Consider the following 9,276-nt stretch of genomic DNA (forward strand, 5'->3'; position numbering starts at 1 on the left):
TCTTTCCTTTTCCCTCCCTCTAGGATGGGCAACATCGTGCCGGCACTTCCTTCCTGGCTTAGGACTGCTCACTAGGGTAGCCTCAGAATATTCTAGAAGCACCATCCCTATTTATTGAATGAGACAGGAAGACACTGTACTGAGCTGAATAGTGTTTCCTCAACATTCACGTCCTCTCAGAATCTCAATGTGACCTTACTTCAAAACAGGGTCTTCACAAGCAGAATTCAGATGAGATCATACTTGGATTAGGGTGCGCCCCAAATCTGATGACTGGTGTCTTTATAGGAGAAAACACAGCAGCTGGGGATTTAGTTCAGTGGCACAGTGCCTGCCTGGCAAGTGTGAGGTCATGAGTTCGATTCCCGGTACTGGAAAAAAAAAAAAAAGAAAACACACAGAGGAGGAGCCACGTGGCGGCCGAGGCAGAGGCTGGAGAGATGCATCTGCAAACCAAGGCCCTCTGAAGGGTGCCGGCACCCACCGGAAGTTGGCAGCAGCCCCGGAACAGGTTCCCCCTTGGAACCTGCGCAGGCATCCACCCCGTCCAGACTGCTGGGCTCCTGGATCGTGGGAGGGTCGGGGTCTGGAGACACAGGCCGTCCACGTCCAGTTCGTGGTGACTTGTTACAGTGGCTCTAGGACTCTGGTCCGCCCAGCGTCCCTGCAGACTTCCCTGTGAGATCAGCTGGAAGAAGAAGAGTCCTTGTAAACCTGCCTGCGAGCAGAGAGAGTGCAGTCCACTCTGGAATGTAAACACTCATTAAAGGATGGGACTTTTCCTGTTTCCTGACCAACCACGAGTCTCTCTTTGTACAAGGCACACTATTTATGGCCTTGGAGGTTCTAAGTGCCCAGGGCTTTTTTGCCAAGAGGGAGCGGGGTGTAAGCCAAAGCTTCAGACCACTGGGCTCTGAGTCCCGGCTCTGCCGTTGTTTTTAGATGCCTCCTCTGGGCAGGTCACCTCTTGGAGCAGGACTCCCTGTCTGCAATACTTATTTGTGGCCAAAATACCTTGGTGAATTGATTCTGGGGTCCAGTGAGATCATTTATGGGAAAACATTGTTTAAACTGTAAAGCATGAGCTGGGCGTGGTGGTGCACGCCTGTAATCCCAGCATGTGGGAGGCTGAGGCAGGAGGATGGCTGCCCCTGTTAGAGGCCAACAGGGGCAGTGAGTTCAAGAGCAGCCTGAACTGCTGTGGTACTGTGTAGTACCACACACACACACAAAAATAAATTAGATAAGGCAATAGAGCCGGGTGTGATGGTGCATGCCTGTAATCCCAGCACTTGGGAGGCTACACAGTGAGTTCAAGAGCAGCCTGAACTGCATAGCGAGATCCTATCTCACAAAGACAAAAACCAAACAAACAAAACTGTAGTGTACTGGACTGACGTCACTAATCAAGAGCAGTTGCGTGGGAATGAGACACAGGATGGAAGAGTGGGAGGGGGACACACTGTAGCTTTTTTTTCCATTTGTCAACTCTACATCTTTATTGAAATAATACATTTTTAAAAATTTAATGTACAATGAAGAAGAACAACAACAAAACAAAACAAAACAAAACAAAACAGTGCCCTGGTTCCAATTTATAAGACTATTAAAAGAATTAAATTACAGCCAGGTGCAATGGCACATACTTGTAATCCCAGCACTCTGAGAGGCTGAGGCAGGAAGACTGCAAGTTCAAGTCATACCTTGGAGACATAGGGAGACCTTGTCTCAAAAATTAAAAGAGTCCGGTGTGGCAGGAGGATCCCTATGAGTTCAAGGCCAGCCCGGGCTACATGAACAAAGTTCAAGGCCAGGCTGAACTGCATAGTGAGACCCTGCCTCAAAAAAAAAAAAAAAAAAAAATTAAAAGAGGCTGGGGATGTAGTTCAATGGTAAAGGTTCAAGTTGTAGTACCACACACACACACAAAAATAAATTAGATAAGGCAATAGAACCGGGTGTGATGGTGCATGCCTGTAATCCCAGCACTTGGGAGGCTGAGGCAGGAGGATTGTCATGAGTTTGAGATCAGCCTGAGCTACCCAGTGAGCTCAAGCCCAGCCTGAACTGCATAGTGAGACCCTGCCTCAAAAAGAAAAAAAAAAGCAATATAGGTTATTGTTGGCACTTGGCATATAGTAAACACTAAACAAATGTTAGATGTCCTCACTGCTATTGTTACGAGGAGAATGACCCATTTCTGGTAAGGTTTCAGCCGGTTTCATCTCTGTGAATCTGACGTGTTATTTCACCTCTTAGTTTATGTAAAACTCGAGAATCAGTGTGAGCCCTCACATCCTTTCTTCCGCTCCGTGATCCTAGAACACTTTGCTCTCGTCTCGGGCTTTCCTGCTAGACCGCTCTCAGTGTGACCGGACCAGAGTACTTCACCTCCCTCAGCCTCAAATGTCTCTTTCAGACCAGGGGTCCTAACAAGGGTCCATCCGTGGTCAAGCGCCAGGCGTGCGGAAAGCGGTGTGCATCCTCTGTGACTGCGGCTGTGATCGGGGGAGCGAGCAGAGCTTTAGGCAGTGCTCAGGGGTCTCGCGGCTGGGGACACAGGGTCTCGGGGTCACAGGCAGCAGGGATCCAGGACTGGGAGAGGGCGGCCTCGGCCTGGTCACGGAGACTCCTCTGGCAACGCACCCGCCCGCAGAGGAGTGCGCGTCCGCCAAGGACAGAAGGAAATGCAAGAGAATGACCAGTCCAGAGAAAGCTGAGGAAGCAAAACCAAAAGCAAGGTATCCTCACCTGGGACAGAAGCCTGGAGGTTCCAATTTTTTAAGGCAACGATTGCAAAAAGGGCAAAAATACGTAGATGCCGCAGATTACAACATGGCTAAAGCAGAGATGAAGATCAAGCCACTGCCTACCGCGGGCCCGGATAGGACCGAGCTCACCGGCGAGCACACTCCCACCCCACGGGACCTTCGCCGACGGAAACCGCCCCTTGTCACCAGCAAGCGGCAGGCTGATTAAAAGGGCTGGGCTGCACGGATCGTCTAATTCCCTTTATCCCTCCTTAATCTGTGCCTTACCCACTTCTGACTTCCTTCCACTCGCTAGGTCACTGAGGCTGACAGCTCAGCAGGTGGCGGTAGTAAGAGCTGCCGCTGTGAGGGCAGAGACCGTGGAGAGATTCCGACTAGTTTACCAGGGTCCTGGTGAGACCACGGTGAGCCACACACGGCCGCTACTGGAAGATAACCGATTATATCTCCTAACCCCTAGCGCAGGGCTGGTTCCAACAAGGAACAAGCACGTTCTGCATTTGCTGTGGCTCTCCTTCCTTCATCTTAGTGATGGTTTTGTATGTTCCTCGTACTCATAGTTTTGTATGTTCCTCCTAACATAGCCTCTAGTGTCTGATTTCTTCTGCATTTTCCTTTTGGGTTTTATAAAACAGGAGTTTAAGACCACAAGTTAGCCGGGCATGGTGGCGCACGCCTGTAATCCCAGTACTCGGGAGGCTGAGGCAGGAGGATCATTGCCAGTTTGAGACCTGCCTGGGCTACAAAGTGAGCTCAAGGCCAGCCTGAACTGCAGAGTGAGACCCTGTCTCAAAAAAGACAAAAAAAAGTAAAAGACCACAAGTTACAAGAAAGGTCATAGAATCAAACAGGAAGAGATAGGAAAGCTGAGAGATTTGTGTGAACTTGAATGACCTTAAAGCTGTTCCAGCTTCAACACTAGCATTTTCCTTGGGCAATATTTGCCCTGCTGGCTGTGACCTCTGTGACTATGTTGCCTCTCAGCTGCCGCTGAAGCCCATGTCCTTTTTGGTCCTTTTTTTTTTTCCTCTTTTTTGAGACAGGGCCTCGCTATGCAGTTCAGGCTGGTCTTGAGCTCACTTTGTAGCTCAGGCTGGCCTCAAACTCACAGCGACCCTCCTGCCTCAGCCTCCCGAGTGCTGGGATTACAGGTGTGTGCCACCACGCCCGGCATTATATAAATTTGTAAAATGTAGACTTTTTTTTTTACTTCCGTACCGCCTCTGGGGACAGAATAAAAGGCTTTTATAATCTCTGCCTTCTATCCCCACCCCCACCTGGACTTTTTCCTCTTTTCTCCGCCTCTGAGTATTGGGCTGTTCCAGGGAGCTTCAGGCACCGGTGCCTGTATCCTTGCTGCGTCTCCACTTGCTGTGCTAAACGCTGGGTTTGGTAGCACAATAACGGGATTTTCCTTCTAGTTTCCCAGTTGTTAATTGATCGCTCAATCTTGTGCTATTACTAATATTTGACAATTGTTTAAATTAAAGGAACTTTATAATGAAACAAATTATTGAGGGAAAAAAAAAGACACCTGTGGGCTGCATCTGAGTGTGGGGGAGGCAGCCGGCGCGCCCACCCCAGGGGGAGGGCAGAGGTGGAGGCTGAGACGACGCCCTGTGCTCCTGTGAGACACCTAGTGGGCAGCCTAGGAATTGCGTGCGAGGACTTCCAGGATGGTCTTGTCTCAGGGGCGGAAGATACCAGAAACACAGGGTCCTGAGTTATATAACCCCCTATGCAGGGCCTGAGGAAACTAAGATTAGATCGACATTTTTTGGGATCGAAGCGCCTTCAGTCTGAGCTCCTCAGAAGGGCTAAACACTAACCCATCTGCCATTACCTCTTCAGTGTGCATGAGTTTCTCAGATTAGCTAGTATTTCAGTAGAACTGGAGAGATAAAATAGATGTAAAAACAGAGGTAGAAATAACGGCAAGATAAGTTCTGGTGAAACAGTTAACTCCGAATGAACCACACAAACCCATCTCACTGCCTAAATTGAAGAATAAAATTGTGGATGAAAAGGAGGAACTCAGGAGAATGATTATTGGAAGGAAAAAGATCAATAGCCCCTGGTGGGTATCCAGGAGGGGTCCCAGATTAGGAGCTGGCTGTTGATTTAACATATTCTGCCTACGAAGTTTGTTGTGGTAACTGGTTTTTTTTGTTGTTTTTTTTTTTGTTTGTTTGTTTGTTTGTTTTTTTTTGGTCTGTTTGTTTTTTGAGATAGGGTCTTGCTTTGTAGCTCAGGCTGGCCTCAAACTCAAGGCAATCTTCTGCCTCAGCCTCCCAAGTGCTGGGATTACAGCTGTGCACCCACAAGCCTGGCAGAAGTTTCTTCTCTGGGAGTTAGGGTTCTTATCTACCCCCCTTTTTTTGTTGTTGTTTTGAGACAGGGTCTGTCTATGCAGTTCAGGCTGGTCTTGAGCTCACTTTGTAGCCCAGGTTGGTCTCGAACTCGCAACGATTCTCCTGCCTCAGCTTCCCAAGTGCTGGGATTACAGGCGTGCACCACCACACACCCAGCCTAACTGCCTATTTATAAACTAACCGAACTTGTCTTTTATGCTAGAACCGAGCCCTTGGCTGGTGGAGCCTGGGGCCGCAGACCGGAAGCCGTGTCTGAGCGTGCTTTGGGTGCAGCGGGAGGGTTCCACAGGCAAAGGGTGACCTGCTTCAGCTTCTCCTCCCAGAGCCACAGACCCCAGGACTGCCTGCCTAATCCTGAACACCAAGGACCTGACCTGCCAGCGACAGCTCACTGGCCTGAGACATGGCTTCCCCCTAGTGGCCACTAGGGAGAATTTCTTCTCTTAAAATTGGGCATAGTATGATTTTATAACAGTATTTCAATAATACTTTAAGGGACTTCAGCCTCCGTGGAATTTGGTATCTGAGCCGGGTTCCCCATGATACTGAGGGAAATTACACATGGAATCTAAAGGCTGGGAACTGGGAAGACCTTCCTGGGAAAGTGGCCCTTAGGGTGGAAGCTGAGGGGGCAGAAAGGGGAGTGAATTTGGCAGAAGCCAGAGAGGACCAGGAACACAGGAGGGAGCTACCCATGCAAAGGCCCTGGGGTGGAGAGGGCAAGGCAGCTGGAGAACCCCCAGAAAAGCCGTTGGAGTTGAAGCTCATTGCAAGTTTGCCTTTGGCATCTCCCCAAACCTGCTCTGTTTCCCACCTTCTCCTCAGCTTCTTCCCATGCACGTCCCCCGCCCCTGCTCCTGCTCTGGGAACCCTGTGTCCCCCAGGTCTGTGAGTGAATCACGGACTTCTGAGATTCCACCAGACCCACCTTTCCCCCCACTCCTCCCTTCCAATGACCTTCCTCTTCTCCTCAGAGGTGCTAGACATTTTTATTTTATTTATTTATCAGGCAGTTCTGGGAATTGAATCCTGGGCCTCACGCAAACTGGACAGGTTCTTTGCCACTGAGCTACACCCTAGCCCCAAGAACTGCATTTAATTTAATTTATTTATTTATGTTTTTTGGCTTTGTTTGAGACAGGGTTTGCTATGCAGTTCAGGCTGGCCCTGAGCTCACTTTGTAGCCCAGGCTGGTTTCGAACTTGCAGAGATCCTCCTGCCTCAGCCTCCCGAGTGCTGGCATTAGAGGTGTGCGCCACCACACTTGGCTCAGGAACTGCATTTTAAAAAGAGAACAAAAGCCAACCTGTAAGTGGCAAGATTCAGACAGCAAGCAAAGAACTGTAGGCAGGAGGAAAGCCCTGGACATCTGCCCCCCCTCAGGAGAGGCCTGTGGGCTCCTGCTGGGTCTGCCACTCCCTTTGTTCCTGAGGTTCACCGATAGCCAAACCCTGTTCTTCAAGCAGCAATGTGGAGCTCTACGGATGGGCTGGGCCTCCCTCCGAGAACTGGTGTTCACAGGCCTCAGCAGGGCTGGCGTGTGGGTCAGTGCGCAGCAGGCACGGAGCCTTGGCTTCAAACCCCAGTGCTGCCAAGAGAAAAAGAAGGAAAAGCATATGAGTCGGGTGTGATGCTGAGGTTTTCTTTGTTCTGGTTTTTTTCCAGTACCGGGAATCAAACTCACGACCTCATGCTTACCAGGCAGGCGCTGTGCCGCTGAGCTAAATCCCCAGCCCCGATGCTGAGGTTTTTAAAGCTGAACTGGACCTCAAGCACAGACGCCACAGGTGTGAATGGCCAGTCCAGGCCCAATTCCAGATATTTTGCCCTGTCTGTCCACTCCCACTCATCAGCCCTGTTCTCAATTCGGAAAGCACAGCGATCCCTACTGGTCTGGATCCGCTCTGTCCAATTTGCTAGCCACCAGCCACCTGTGGCTGAGGTCTAAATCCAACCGGGCAGAATGTATCCTGCAGCTCCTCCTGCTGGCCACACTTGAACTCTCAACGGCCATTAGTGCACAGGCTGAGCGGATGGCCAGATTTCCATCAGCAAAGAGATCTGCGGCTTCTACTGGCCACCCCTCCCCAGGACCAAGACCCAGACTGGAGCCAGCTGGCAGTTAGAGAAGCCTGGAAGGTTGGCCTGTGTGTGCACATGTGTGCGTGTGAGCGTGTGTGAGTGTGTGAGGGTGTGAGCGTGTGTACCCGTGCCTTCAACACTTCTAGATGAGCTCAGAGTCACAGAATGAGAGCTCTCAGGGTCCCAGGGGTCCTGAGCCTGCCCAACCCGGGGAAGAGCAAGGCGAGGGGCAGGAGGAGGCCACCGCCCTGGAATCCAATCCTGACGCAGGGCCCCAGGCAGAAAGGTCTTCCTGACGCTGTTTCTGAGGCAGAAGAAGGTGTGAGACCGCAAGGTGCAAGGGTTCGAGCCCTTGGGCAGAGACGGGGTGGGCAGCCCTGATTTGCTACCTTCCCTTCAGGGGCTGAAGACTGGGTGTTTGCATCCCCTGCTCCAGATTCATACCCTGAAGCCCTGATCCATGTGATGGTGTTTGGACTGGAGCCGGCGGTGGTGACTGGTTTGGCTGGAGCCTCTTCAGCAGGGCGTGTGCCCTCAAAGAAGGAACTGAACCACGGAGAGATAGCTCTGATCCCAGCACATGAGGGCACAGGGAGAAGGCTGCGAACCAGGACGCAGGCCCTTCCCAGGAACCAAATCAGCTCCAGCCTCGATCTGGGACTTCCCAGCCTCCAGAACTGGGCTGGGGATTTAGTTCAGCGGCACAGTGCTTGCCTGGCAAGTGCGAGGTCGTGAGTTCGATTCCCCGCACTGGAAAAAAAAAAACCAAAAAGCAAGGAAAAAAAAAAAAGAAAGAAAGAAAGAAAGCCAACCTCCAGAATTGCCAGGAAGAAACTTCTGTTGTATAGACACCGGTTGAGGGGATTTTCTTTCAGTAGCTCAAGCAGACTGAGCATGGGTAAAGCGAGCAGGCTTCGCAGGGAGTCTGTTCCACAAAAGTCACAGGAGGGGGTCTATGCAGTTCCAGGCCTGGGCCAGCTGCTTGTCCCCAGCTCTGCCCTTACTCAGGTCCACCTCCAGAGGCCAGCAGCATGCAGAGCAGGAGAAGCACTCTGGACCCGTGCTGCCCTCTTACATGCCGCTATCTCCTCGTCTTACATTTTTCTCATGGTTGAGACAAAATACCCCTACCCAAAATTAAGGAAGGAAAGGTTTATTCAGCTCACAGTTTGTGGAGGTTTCAGTCCATAACCAGCTGGCTCCAAGGCAGGGTGGCACATGGCACAGGGGCAATAGTTCATGGCAACAGAAGACAGCAAAAGCAGCAAGAGCAAAAGGGGAGGTAGAACAAGCCTCTCTTCCTCCCTCATATTGTAAGCAGGCTCCCACCCTGCAGGGCGGGTGTAACACTCACACCATCTCTCTGCCCTCCTCTTGCACAGGCTGAGGATGTTCACAAAGCGAGGACCCTGGCTCCCTGCTGTGTCATTTAGTTAAACTTCTAAATGTGTCTCAGGTTGACACAGTGTATCAAGAATTACAACAGGGCTGGGGATTTAGGTCAGCAGCACAGCACCTGCCTGGCAAGTGCAAGGTCGTGAGTTCGATTCCCGGTACCGGAAAAAAACCAAAAAATAAAAAATAAAAAAATTACAGTCTCTGAGGTATGTTAGTGATGGTCATGGTTCTCCACAGGGTCACATAGAATCCAAAGTCATCTGACTTTGGTTGGTTAAAAAATTGTCTCATTTCAGGTATATTTATCATGCTACATTAAGACAAATTTTTGTTGCTTTTTTGCTAGCTGTAGTTCTTAATGGTGGACCTATGAAAGCAAAGAAAGCCATAGAAAAGAAGGGCCAGGACCAGGGCCGGGATACAGCTCAGTGGTACTAGTGCCTACCTGGCAAGCGCAAGGTCATCAGTTCGATTCCCGGTACCAGAAAAAAAAAAAAAAGTGAATCTGAGTAAGCATTAATGGGAGCTATGCTAAAGAATATCACAGTGGCACTTATTGGAAGAAATGATTGATGATCCCTCTATGAATTCTGACGTTGTTGTCTTGAAATAAAATCACACGGGAATAAAAAAGTGTTTCTATGTATAAAAAA

The sequence above is a fragment of the Chinchilla lanigera genome, unplaced genomic scaffold, assembly GCF_000276665.1.
Source record: "Chinchilla lanigera isolate Chin_1 unplaced genomic scaffold, ChiLan1.0 scaffold00065, whole genome shotgun sequence".
Taxonomy (NCBI): Eukaryota; Metazoa; Chordata; class Mammalia; order Rodentia; family Chinchillidae; genus Chinchilla; species Chinchilla lanigera.